Here is a 14,301-nt window from a genome sequence, read left to right on the forward strand (position 1 = left end):
TTTCTATTTCATTTTCACTGCTCATTTATGTTTTTCAATTTTTCTGTCTCTTCTTTTAATTTTTATTTGATGTTCTTTCTCAAGTCTTTATCAAGCATAGTAGCAATCAAGCATAGTAGAAATGCTTTTGTGTGTGTATGTATATATGTGTGTGTGTATATACATATATATATATGTATGTATATATATGGATATATACACACCTTTTTCAAGACTCCGCATTGTATTTAATTGCACTGAGCAGTTTCAACTGTATGCAACAAATTCTGGTAAATTCTCTTTTTATTTTTACTCTGTTCCAAATTCTTGCTATTTCTTTGTTATGACTTCTTAGATAACACCCATCATTTGAAAGTAGACATTTAATTTCCATGTGCATGGGATTTTTAAAGTATCTTTGATGTTAATTTCTCATTTTGGTATTAATTTCTTATTGCTTCTCTGTATCTGTGTTTTTTCAGTCTTCTGACTTTATTGAAGATTTCAGTGGCTAAGTCAAGATCTCTCTTGGTAAATGTCATATTACACTTGAAAATATGTGAGTTATTTTCAAATACCTTTTGATATTGATCTCTAATATAATTCCACAGTGATAAGAGAACAGACTCTGTATGATTTCAGTACCTTTAGACTATCAAATTTTTGAACCTGGTCTTATGTCCCTGAATATGTTCTAGGGTGTCCTAGTTTATAATCTCTGGGAACTTCAATAGAATTTGTATTCTACTGTTTTGTGAAAATTACATAAATCTTAATTATGTTGAATTGGTTCATAGTACTTTTCAGGTCTACTGTATAGTCATTCTATTAACTTTTGAGAGTTTGATATTGAAACTCCAACTAAAAATCTTAATTTATCTACTTAAAAATAATTATAATATATAGTAGAACTATATGTAACTTTGTTCTGTATTTTCTAAGTCTCCTGTAAGTGTGTTATCATATTTTCATAATTTAAAAAATAAAAAGAAACAGACAAAAAAGTTACTCTGTACACCTGTAACTAATACATTATTGTGAATCAGCTAGCTTACCTGAATAAAAAAATTATTGAGTTATTTTCAAAAGGGGTTATACCATTCTGTATTCCCACTTGCAGTATATGAGAGTTTCCAGTACCACATCCTCACCAATACTTAGGATGGTAAGTCTTTTTAATTTTAGCCATTCTAATGTGTTTGTAGTAATATTGTACAATCATTTTAAATTGTATTTTTCTAATGCAAGTCCTTTGTCAGATAAATGATTTGCAAATGTTTTCCTCCCAGTTTATGACTTCCTTTTTTATTTTCACAATGGTATCTTTTGAAGAGTAAGAAGTTAATTTTGCTGGAGTCCAGTTTATTGATTATTTTACTTTAAAGTTTGTGCCTTTTATGTCCTACATAGGAAATCTTTTCCTAACCCAAGGTTGCTGAGATTTTTTTCCCTATGTTCTCTTTCGAGATTTTATAGTTTTAGCTCTTACACTTTAGGTCTATGATCCATTTTGAGTTCACTTTTGTATATTGTATGAGCAAAGGGATCAGATTCATTTTTGTATGTACCTTTACAGTTTTTCCATACTTTCAAAGATTATTCTTTACCTATTCAATTATTTTGGAGCTTGTCAAAAATCACACAATATATGTGTGACTATTTCTCAACTCTTTTCTTTTCTGTTCCATTTATCTGTATACATGTCTCTATGCCTTGATTACTATAGCCTTTTGATGAGTCTTGAAATCAAGTAATGTAAGTCCTCCAACTTTGTTTTTTTCAAAGTTGTTTGGCTGTTCTAGGTTATTTACATATATGCCCTTTATTAGGTTGTGTAAGTTTTTCTCTATTCCATGTCTGATGAGATTTTAAAAATCTTGAATGGTTATTTTTGTTAGGTGCTTTTCTGCCTGCAGATGGTGATTGCAGCCATGAAATTAAAAGACGCTTACTCCCTGGAAGGAAAGTTATGACCAACCTAGATAGCATATTAAAAAGCAGAGACATTACTTTGCCAACAAAAGTCCATCTGGTCAAGGCTGTGAATTTTCCAGTGGTCATGTATGGATGTGAGAGTTGGACTGTGAAGAAAGCTGAGTGCCGAAAAATTGATGCTTTTGAACTGTGGTGTTGGAGAAGACTCTTGAGAGTCCCTTGGACTGCAAGGAGATCCAACCAGTCTATCCTAAATGAGATCAGTCCTGGGTGTTCATTGGAAGGACTGATGCTGAAGCTGGAACTCCAATACTTTGACCACCTCATGCAAAGAGTTGACTCATTGGAAAAGACCCTGATGCTGGGAGGGATTGGGGGCAGGAGGAGAAGGGGACACAGAGGATGAGATGGCTGGATGGCATCACCAACTCGATGGGCATGAGTTTGAGTAAACTCCAGGAGTTAGTGATGGACAAGGAGGCCTGGCGTGCTGCGATTCATGGGGTCACAAAGAGTCGGACACGGCTGAGCGACTGAACTGAACTGAACTGAACTTTCTGCCTCCATTGAAGTATACATAAGTTCGTGAAGATTGTATTCTCATATAACTGTTTTGACTGCCTTTGTGCTAATTTTGTGGTTGTTTTCCACAGTCCCATATGTTTTGAAATTCAAGCCATGATGTCTGTAATGGGGTTGAAGATCATTATGTAAGCATTTGTCAACCAACTCAGAGGGACAGGAATCTTTGCACTTTTGATGCCTAGATTTTTACTTGGTTGAGGCACTTAAGTATTTGCTTAAGCATTCATTTCACAAATATTGAACACAGTATTAGTCAAAGTAAATACTAGTTGTGGTAACAAAATCCTAAATCTCAGTGGCTTAACATAATACAAGTGTTAATTTTTGCTAGTGTGACAGTTCAGTTCAGTTGCGCAGTCATGTCTGACTCTTTGCAACCCTATGGACTGCACCATGCCAGGCTTCCTTGTCCTTCACCAACTCCTGGAGCTTGCTCAAACTCATGTCCATTGAGTCGGTGATGCCATCCAACCATCTCATCCTCTGTTGTCCTCTTCTCCTCCTGCCTTCAGTCTTTCCCAGCATCAGGGTCTTTTCCAATGAGTCAGTTGTTCGCATCAGGTAGCCAAAGTATTGGTGTTTCAGCTTCAACATCAGTCCTTCCAACGAATATTCAGGACTGATTTTCTTTAGGATTGACTGGTTTGATCCCCTTGCAGTCCAAGGGACTCTCAAGAGTCTTCTCCAACACCACAGTTCAAAAGCATCAATTCTTCAGTGCTCAGCTTTCTTCATAGTCAGATTCTCACATCCATACATGATGACTGGAAAAACCATAACTTTGACCAGATGGACTTTTGTTGGCAAAGTAATGTCTCTGCTTTTTAATATGCTATGTAGGTTGGTCATAGCTTTTCTTCCAAGGAGCAAGTGTCTTAATTTCGTGGCTGCAGTCACCATCTGTAGTGATTTTGGAGCCCCCCAAATAAAATCTCTCACTGTTTCCATTGTTTCCCTATCTATTTGCCATGAAGTGATGAGACCAGATGCCATGATCTTAGTTTTTTGAACGTTGAGTTTTAAGCCAGCTTTTTCACTCTCCTCTTTCACTTTCATCAAGAGGCTCTTTAGTTCCTCTTTGCTTTCTGCCATAAGGGTGGTGTCATCTGAGTATCTGAGATTATTGATATTTCTCCTGGAAATCTTGATTCCCGCTTGTGCTTCATCCAGCCTGGCATTTTGCATGATGTACTCTGCATAGAAGTTGAACAAGCAGAGTGACATACCGCCTTGACGTGACAAGTGTGACAGCCCGCTGTATGTCAGTTGTCTCTCTTGTACATATTTTTATGTACAGATTTCCTGCAGGTTTCCCAGTTTCTCTGGGGTCCTTCCATTTTCTAGCTGCACTGATTCAGTCCTTTACTTCCAGACTTGTGTATTGGGGGAGAAGTTAGAAGACTGCATAGGATGTTTTAGAGTCCAGGCATGAAAGGTGTGTACATCATTTATGCTCTCATTTCTTTGGCCAGAACTTAATCATACGGCCAGCCTAACTTCCAAGCTGCTGGGAAGTATTCATTTGCCACAGATGTGGGGAATGCTAGTAAACTCTGTCACATACAACTCTTATGAGTTAGGCACTGTGCTAGGTGCTGGGGATGTAATAGTGGACTTGATTCTTGTTCTGGCTGAGGTTACCTTCCAGGATGGGTTGGGAGTGGTGTGTTGTGGCATACTTGGGTATTTGATAAAGGAAGAATCACTTACTGTCTTCCAGATGACTTCTCTTGCTTGATGAAGTTAAGGTAATAATTTTCATAGGAAAAAGTAAACTTGAATACATTAACATGAATTATAATATAATTTAAGCATTAAAAATGTCACTAAACTTCTTATTAGTCTTGTAAGTAGTATTTTAATTAGACCTGTAAAGAACAAATATGGTAGATGTATATGGTTTGCATGATGTCTGAAAATTTTTTTGAGTCAGTGTGATCTTGGGTGGCCTTGACCTATAGTGGCTTCAGGCCGGATATCGGTTCCTGGCCAGAGATTGAAGTGGGGAGAAACTCTGCAACCTGGGGCTCATCTATCTCCTGCCTCAATTTACTTACATTTAAACACTAAATTATTTTACTTATCTTTAAGAAGAAAGTTATTTCCAGCTTACCTTTTAGCTGAAAAGCAGTCTGGCAATACTAAATCTGACTTCTTTTTTTGGCAGCAGCTGGCAGGAGCTAAGTTCTGGCCATCTTCTTTGGATAGTCTTTAGTCTTCTGGTTTGCCTCAAGCCCATCTGATTGCTTTACTCATTTTACTGACCTCTTGGACATCTGAATTTATGACTTTTGTATGAAGTGATTTACTAACTTTTGGTTTATCTTGAAATGACACTTAGAAAAAGAAATGGGTAGTTCAGGAGAACAAATGTATCATACTTACTGGGGAAATTGCTATAGTTAGTAATCTATGTTCTCTGATGAGTTCAAAATTTCATAGTTGTAGGAAAAAAAGCTTATTGTTATTATCCTGAGCAATAATATACCATACACCCATTAGAAATCAGAGCTTTTGTTCTAATGATTTTTTTTTAAGTGTATTGATTTTATAAGCTTGTTTTTTTTCCCTGTTTTTGGGTCTTGGTTCATTTCTAATATTACCTTGGTCATAAACCCTACTAAATGTGTTTCATACTTCCATGAAACCATATATACCAAAGTAAAACAGGTATTCAAACGAAAAGAAAAATAGAGTGGAGCCTTTTCAAAAAAATTAATTTGAACCACGATTAGGGGTTCTTGAGAGATTGGCCAAAAGAAGATAGCTGCTGAAGAACTGCTGGGGTTACTTCTGTGGTGCATCTTTTAAATGTGTCTTAATTCTTATGGCATGGTAATGTTTTCAGTTACTAAAAGAGTCAACTGATTTTAGCAGAAAACATTCACCTTCAATAATAATTTCTCTTCGAAATATTTACAGAGAAGGAAAATGAGGTTGCTTAGTGGCAAAGCTGTTGAGTGTTTTCCCAGGAAACTAACTCTTGTCTGGTGCTCTTTTCATTGCACCAGCAGCTCCATATCAAGGGTTTCTGATGCTTCCTATTGAAGCATTCTTAAGCAAGTTTTTGGCAGACTTTTTTGTTGCATCTTTCTACGTGTAAATAGAGGCATTAGAAGAAATGTAATTTTTGAATACTGCTTAACCAGTTTCTGCTTGGTAATGTGCCCCAAGACCCTCGGTGAATGCCAGCAAACAAATTAGACCCACAGTGTATTTGATATGTATATCTTTTCCCCAAACAAAATTTGAATTCTGCAAACACAAATTGAGTCATTTTCCAAATGTTTGTATATGAATGAAAGTTTTTGTCCTATCCTTCTCTAACAAATACCATAAAACTTCTAAAGGTCTATGATGCATTTGTTTTACAATGTTAATCCAAAACAAAACTTTATTCTGACTAAACTTGTAGCTATAGAGAGATACCAAACTCATTTCCATTGATCAGTACAACATGTTTGTACCAACTATATCCAAAAAAATGTGTAAAAGAGTGCCACGCTGTAAATTATAGTTGTAAACACAAGTGCAGCTGTTACAAATTTAGCAAAACCTCAGATTAAACAATTTAAAATTTACTGAAGATGACATTCCAGACCCATTTTTCATAATATAAACACTCTGGGACATGCCTTTGAAATGAGTGGGATTATCATTAATATTAATGCCACTGAATTCAAGACTGGGAGGTCATTTCTTCTGAGCTTCATTTTCACTCCTAATTTTGGAATAAAATATGCTTTTAGCCTAAAGTATGGCATGTTTATTCACGGCCTGAAAAAAATTTGATCCTGTTGTTTTTGAATTGTAGGAATGCAAAAATATGGTATAAATATTTTATTCTTTATTTATGGCCTTTTAACTTAAATGAGTTTGTTAGAATTAAATTTGGCAAAAATTAGCTGCTAGTGGAGTACAATTGCTTTGGTCAATTAAGAAAAATAAAAAGACACTAAAAATAGTTGCTATTTTAAGATTGTATTAATTTGACATTTTAGAATCCTGTATTTAAGGAATTTTATTTAAATGATTCTGAGCATGTTTCTTGTGGTTTTGCCGTTCAGCTAGACCAGGGTGGGACAAGCATTCAAAATCTGCACCACTCTAATTTGCTTTTCTCCTTATTTTCCACTCAGTGGTACAACTGGTTGAATATCAATTCAGCATTATAATATTTTCTAGAATTACATTCTGTGCTCTGATATCCTATGACATCTTGTATGAATTTTGAGTATATAATGATCAAATTTAAGCTCTTTGAATAAACTGGGCTAGTAGTTCTGGGTGGTAGGGGGTGGGGAGGAGGAGACAGGTGGTTGCTTTGGTTTTGTTTCCTTGTTTATTGTTGACTAGATTTTAAAATTCATTTACCTTTTCTGAATTTCTTATCTAGAGTTTTGCGGGAGCCTTTAAATTGGGTAATGGAGCACTTATGTGACTGTTGATAAACTATCCCTAGTCCTTGAATAAAAAGAGGCATTTATCAAAAGAAGCCAGTGTAATGTCTTGTTTACATTTGTTCTCTAACCTCTATCGAACATATTTTTTTGATCAGGAGAATTGCCAGCCATTGTCAAGTACCATGTTGTAACCTAACGTTGGTAGTTGTGAAAGTACATAGCTGATCTTGTTATCCCTTATTCAGAAGAGCTTTGGATATTTCTGTCAACAAAGAAAATTGGTATACCACAATGACTGCTGCTGTTGCTTTTGCCTTCCTCTTCTTTCTTTTTTTTTCCCTTTCTTTTTACTTTAAGAGTTGGTGGAGGTTTCTTTTAACTCTTTTGGTATTTACATGAGATGGAAATCTGGGCAGATATAAATAACCCCTTCTTTTCTTGTTTAAAAGCTTCTTTATAACCATCCAAGGATTTTTCTTCCTTATCATCCGTTCTTCTATTCATTCTCTGGTATTATATATATCTTCTCTTTACTATGTCCTCTTTCTTGGTTAACTCCTTGCTTTGGGGGGAGCATATCCTCTAGTACCTTTTTTAAATGGTGTGTGGGAGGTAAATTATTTCTGGTCACTGTACTAGTTACACTTGATTGATAGTTTGTCTGGATATAGAATTCCAGGTTGGAAATAATTTTCTTTCAGAATTGTGAAGGCATTGTTCCATTTCCCTCTGTCTTCCAATGCTTTTATAATTAAATCTTATGATGATGTGCTTATTGTGTGAAACTTTTCATCCGTTGTGATGGGCACTTGGCTAGCCCTTCCAATCTGGAAGTGCTTGTCTTCTGGTTTTTTTAAAAAAAAGTTTAGTTGATTATATCCTCCCTTCATTTTCTTTGGTGCTTGACCTCCAAATATTTGGAGTTTGACCTCCAGGACTAATGCTTCTATAACTGGAGTGAATGTTCTCTAAGAGATAGGAAGCAGGTTTTTTTTAGTATAAAAATGTTTATTGTTTGATAAGTTGGGGGTGCTCAAGACATCCTCCAGGTTTGATAATTTACTAGGAAAACTCAGAATTCAGCATATAGTTGTCCCCATGCCTATGGTTTATTTCAGGGAAAGAACACAAAGCAAAATCAACAAAGGGAAAAGGTGCATGGGATGAAGTCTGGAGGAAACCAGACTCAAGCCTCTAAGAGTCTTTTCCTTGAGGAGTCACACAAAACACATGTAATTTCACCAGCAGAATTATGACAACACATGCGAAATGTCATCCATCAGGGAAGCTCATTAGAGATTCAGTGCCTAAGGTTTATTTTGGGGGCTAGTCGCATAGTCATCCACTGTCTGCTGCTGCTGCTAAGTTGCTTCAGTTGTGTCTAACTCTGTGCGACCCCATAGATGGCAGCCCACCAGGCTCCGCCGTCCCTGGGATCCTCCAGGCAAGAACACTGGAGTGGGTTGTCATTTCCTTCTCCAATGCGTGAAAGTGAAAAGTGAAAGTGAAGTCACACAGTCGTGTCTGACTCTTCGCGACCCCATGGACTGCAACCTGCCAGGCTCCTCAGTCCATGGGATTTTCCAGGCAAGAGTACTGGAGTGGGTTGCCATTGCCTTCTCCACATCCACTGTCTAGCAAGTATCAAAATTTCAAACCCTTGGAAGGAAAGCAGATGTTCAAGATCAGTGACATTGTTTGTACAGTTTGTGCAGAAAGAGTCGATATTTTTTTTTTTATTTTGACACATTGTCTTATTTTATTCAAATAACAGTCTGCTCACACATGGTCCAAGAACATTTGAATAATAAAGCAAATATAATTACATGTTAAAAATTGGTCTTCAAACATAATAGCCAATGATGCCTCGCTTGCCTATGATCTTGCCAACATAAAACCACATCCACACCTCAGTGGCCACCAAACCATTCAGTAGAGCTTCCTTAACAGTGAGCTGTTTGAAGCTACCAGTTTTAGCACTGTTGATAATTTTTTTTCAAGCTCTGAATTGCTGTAGGGATCTCAGCAGGGGTTGGAGGAACCAGCTCAACCTTGGCATAGTACCAAAACGTGGCCAGTCGAGGCTTCAAGTAAGTCACAGCAGCACTGACCAGCTCCGGGGCCTTCTCCGTGAGGTTACGGACAGACTGGGCCATGGTACTAGGACTGAGATCCCGTCGCCCCGACTGGCCAGCTGAATGTCACCCGCCCGGAAGAAAGAGTCCATCTTAGCAGTTAGGTTGGTAGGAACTATTACAGTATCCAAGTTCTCAGACCCGAGCCAAGGACCACCCTTGCAAGTTTTTTCGTTCTTTTTTTTTAAAAAACTTTTTATTTTTATTGGGGTATAGCTGATTAACAATGTTATGATAGTTCCAGGTGAACAAGAAAGGGACTCAACCATACATATACATGTATCAATTCTCCCCCAAACTCACCTTCCATCTGGGCTGCCACATAACAGTGAACAGAGTTTTATGTGCCGTATAGTAGGTCCTTGTTGGTTATCCATTTTAAATATAGCAGTATGTACATGCCCATCCCAAACTCCCAAACTATCCTTTGCAAGAGGTTCTTTCTAAGGAGAGTGGTCTTGGACCTGCTGTGCTAACACCTTTCTGCATAGTTAAAGAGGAAAGAAGTCATTTTTGAGGACCAAAGATAAGTTTTACTTTCAATGAATTTCAGAGTTGTCTGATGGCAAGGTTAAAACCTTACTCAGGTGTAAACTGGTCTTGTGGTAAGAGAAGGCAGAAAACTAAGCCTCTAGAAGATTATGAATTAAGGGCAGGAAATATGGCTCATGAAATATTAGAACTTATGATAAAAAAGCTAGTTAAGGGAGAATGGAAGGTTAAGCAGAGACTGAATTTTGTCACTGGCGCCCCCCCCCCCCAAATTCATACGCTGAAACCCTAACCCCTAGTGTGACTGTATTTGGAGATAGGCCCTTTAGAGAGATAATTAAGATTAAATGATATGTTTGTGAAAAAGTTGGATTAAAGCTCAACATTCAGAAAACAAAGATAATGTCATCTGGTCCCATCACTTTGTGGCAAGTGAATTGAGAAGCAGTGGAAACTGCGGCAGACTTTATTTTTCTGGGCTCCAAAATCACTGCAGATGGTGACTGCAGCCATGAAATAAAAAGCCACTTACTCCTTGGAAGAAAAGTTAAGATCAACCTAGACAGTATATTAAAAAGCAGAGACATTACTTTGCCAACAAAGGTCCATCTAGTTCAGTTCAGTTCAGTCACTCAGTTGTGTCCGACTCTTTGCGACCCCATGAACCGCAGCACGCCAGGCCTCCCTGTCCATCACCAACTCCCAGAGTCCACCCAAACCCATGTCCATTGTGTTGGTGATACCATCCAACCATCTCATCCTCTGTTGTCCCCTTATCCTCCTGCCCCCAATCCCATACATGACTACTGAAAAAAAATCATAGCCTTAACTAGACTGTGTGGATCACAATAAACTGTGAAAAATTCTGAAAGAGGTGGGAATACTAGACCACCTGACCTGCCTCTTGAGAAACCTATATGCAGATCAGGAAGCAACAGTTAGAACTGGACATAGAACAACAGACTGTTTCCAAATAGGAAAAGGAGTACGTCAAGGCTGTATATTGTCACCCTGCTTGTTTAACTTATATGCAGAGTACATCATGAGAAACGCTGGGCTGGAGGAAGCACAAGCTGGAATCAAGATTGCTGGGAGAAATATCAATAACCTCAGATATGCAGATGACACCACCCTTATGGCAGAAAGTGAAGAGGAACTAAAAAGCCTCTTGATGAAAGTGAAAGAGGAGAGTGAAAAAAGTTAGCTTAAAGCTCAACATTCAGAAAACTAAGATCATGGCATCTTGCCCCATCACTTCATGGGAAATAGATGGGGACACAGTGGAAACAGTGTCAGACTTTATGTTTTTGGGCTCCAAAATCATTGCAGATGGTGATTGCAGCCTTGAAATTAAAAGACGCTTACTCCTTGGAAGGAAAGTTATGACCAACCTAGATAGCACATTAAAAAGCAGAGACATTACTTTGCCAACAAAGGTCCGTCTAGTCAACGCTATGGTTTTTCCAGTGGTCATGTATGGATGTGAGAGTTGGACTATAAAGAAAGCTGAATGCCAAATAATTGATGCTTTTGAACTGTGGTGTTGGAGAAGACTCTTGAGAGTCCCTTGGACTGCAAGGAGATCCAACCAGTCCATCCTAAAGGAGATCAGTCCTGAATGTTCATTGGAAGGACTGATGCTGAAGCTGAAACTCCAATACTTTGGCCATCTGATGCGAAGAGCTGACTTATTTGAAAAGACCCTGATGCTAAGAAAGATTGAAAGCAGGAGGAGAAGGGGACGACAGAGGATGACGTGGTTGGATGGCATTACTGACTCAATGGACATGAGGTTGAGTAAATTCCGTGAGTTGGTGATGGACAGGAGGCCTGGCGTGCTGCAGTCCATGGAGTCACAGAGTTGGACACGACTGAGCGGCTGAACTGAACTGAACTGAACTGATGTGTTAGTTGCTCAGTCATGTCCGAATCATGTGAACCCTTGGACTGTAGTCCTTCAGGCTTCTCTGACCATGGGATTCTCCAGGCAAGAATACTGGAGTGGGTTGCCATTCCCTTCTCCAGGGGATCTTCTCAACACAGGGATTCAACCCAGGTCTCCTGCATTATAGACAGATTCTTAACCTTCTGAGACATTAGGGAAGCCAGAGTGGAATCTAATCTGATATGTCTGGTGGCCTTATAAAAAGAGGGAAGAGATCTCTTTTCCTGCACACACCAAAGAAGAGGTCATGTGAGTACACAGAGATGGCAGGGAAGAGGATCTCACCAGGAACCAATTTGTCCAGAAACTTCTGGCTTTTTAGCTTCTAAAACTATTAAAAAATAAACTTGTGTCGTTTAAGCCACCCACTCTATGGTTTTTTGTTATTTCGCCCTGAGTTACGACAGCTTGAGATCAGACTAGGACCACAGCTTTATCAAGGTGAATCCTATGTGGACCGGGAGAATATTATCAGTAACATGGTGCTGGACTTTTTGTTGTTGTTTTTTGTGTGTTTTGTTTCTCTTCTTGTCTGATAGCTTTCAAACTTTGCTAACTTATCCACATACCATCTCTTCTGAGTTAGCAGAAATTGTTAACCTGGTGTTCTAGATCTGTGCCATCCAATACCATAGTAGCCACACGTCATGATACAAATTAAATTAGTTAAAATTGAATATAAATCAAAATTAAGTTCCTCGCAGGCACTAGTCTCCTCTCATGTGTTTAGGGATGCGGTGGTTGTTTTTCAGTCACTAGTCATGTCTGACAGGTTCTGACCCCATGGACTGCAGCACGCCAGGCTTCCCTGTCCTTCACCATCTCCTGGAGCTTGCTCAAACTCATGTCCATTGAGTCAGTGATGCCATCCAACCGTCTCATCCTCTGTCGTCCTCTTCTCCTCCTGCCTTCAGTCTTTCCCAGAAACACGGTCTTTTTCAGTGAGTTGGCTCTTCACATCAGGTGGCCAAAGTACTGGAGTTTCAGCTTCAGCATCAGTCCTTCCAATGAATATTTAGGGTTAATTTCTTTAGGATAGACTTGTTTGATATCCTTGCAGTCCAAGGGACTCTCAAGAGTCTTGTCCAACACCACTGTTCAAAAGCATCAATTCCTCAGTTCCTTGGAGCTCAACATCCTTATGGTACAACTCTCACATCCATATATAACTACTGGAAAAACCATAGCTTTGACTTTGTGGACCTTTGTCCCCGAAGTGATGACTCTGCTTTTTAATACTCTGTCTAGGTATAGCTTTTCTTCCCAGGAGCAAGAATCTTTTAATTTCATGGGTGCAGTCACCATCTGCAGTGATTTTGGAGCCCAAGAAAATAAAGTCCGTCACTGTTTCCATTGTTTCCCCATCTTATTTGCCATGAAGTGACAGGACTGGATGCCATGTTATTAGTTTTTGAATGTTGAGGTTTTTTTTTAATTTATTTATTTTAACTGGAGGCTAATTACTTTACAATATTGTAGTGACTTTTGCCGTACATTGACATGAATCAGCATTGACATGAATGTTGAGTTTTAAGCCAGCTTTTTCACTCTCCTCTTTCACCTTCAGTTCCTCTTTGCTTTCTGCCAAAAGAGTGGTGTCATCTGCATATATGAGGTTTTTGATATTTCTCCCAGCAATCTTGATTTCAGCTTATGCTTCATCCAGCCCAGCATTTCACATGATGTGCTGTGCCAACATCTGTTGGATCATCGAAAAAGCAAGAGAGTTCCAGAAAAACATCTACTTCAGCTTTATTGACTATGCCAAAACCTTTGACTGTGTGGATCACAACAAACTGTGGAAAATTCTCCAAGAGATGGGAATACCAGATCACCTGACCTGCCTCCTGAGAAATCTGTATGCAGGTCAAGAAGCAACAGTTAGAACTGTACATGGAACAATGGACTGGTTCCAAATCAGGAAAGGAGTATTAAAAGGCTGTGTATTCACTGAGGAAACCAGATCTGAAAGAGACACGTGCACCCCAATGTTCATCGCAGCACTGTTTATAATAGCCAGGACATGGAAGCAACCTAGATGCCCATCAGCAGATGAATGGATAAGGAAGCTGTGGTACATATACACCATGGAATATTACTCAGCTGTTAAAAAGAATTCATTTGAACCAGTCCTAATGAGACGGATGAAACTGGAGCCCCTTATACAGAGTGAAGTAAGCCAGAAAGATAAAGAACATTACAGCATACTAACACATATATATGGAATTTAGAAAGATGGTAATGATAACCCTATATGCAGAACAGAAAAAGAGACACAGAAATACAGAACAAACTTTTGAACTCTGTGGGAGAATGTGAGGGTGGGATATTTCAAAAGAACAGCATGTATACTATCTATGGTGAAACAGATCACCAGCCCAGGTGGGATGCATGAGACAAGTGCTCGGGCCTGGTGCACTGGGAAGACCCAGAGGAATCGGGTGGAGAGGGAGGTGGGAGGGGGGATCGGGATGGGGAATACGTGTAAATCTATGGCTGATTCATATCAATGTATGACAAAACCCACTGAAATGTTGTGAAGTAATTAGCCTCCAACTAATAAAAAAATTAAATAAATAAATAAATAAATAAATAAAAGGCTGTGTATTGTCACCCTGCTTATTTAACTTATATGCAGAGTACATCATGAGAAATACTGGACTGGATGAGGCACAAGCTGGAATCAAGATTGCTGGGAGAAATATCAATAAATGACACCACCCTTATGGCGGAAGTAAAAAAGAACTAAAGAGCCTCTTGATGAAAGTGAAAGAAGAGAGTGAAAAAGATGGCTTAAAACTCAGCATTCAGAAAATTAAGATCATGG

General features: G+C 38.6%; 1 protein-coding gene and 1 pseudogene across 5 annotated transcripts in view; one reads left to right on the forward strand and one right to left on the reverse strand.

Moving 5' to 3' along the window:
- FANCC (FA complementation group C) overlaps positions 1–14,301 on the forward strand; it is a 303,623-nt gene that overhangs the window by 28,406 nt on the left and 260,916 nt on the right. Inside the window, exon 1 of one of the 5 annotated variants that reach the window (XM_043927165.1) lies at positions 1,122–1,144. The exons of the other annotated variants lie outside the window; for them this stretch is intronic. The gene's annotated coding sequence lies outside the window, so the exon portion shown is untranslated. Of the gene's footprint in view, positions 1–1,121; positions 1,145–14,301 lie in introns of those variants that run through there. 5 annotated transcript variants of the gene reach the window in all.
- On the reverse strand, positions 8,746–9,058 carry LOC122709896 (annotated as a pseudogene).

The sequence above is a fragment of the Cervus elaphus genome, chromosome 16 (assembly GCF_910594005.1).
Source record: "Cervus elaphus chromosome 16, mCerEla1.1, whole genome shotgun sequence".
In the NCBI taxonomy this organism is placed as follows: Eukaryota; Metazoa; Chordata; class Mammalia; order Artiodactyla; family Cervidae; genus Cervus; species Cervus elaphus.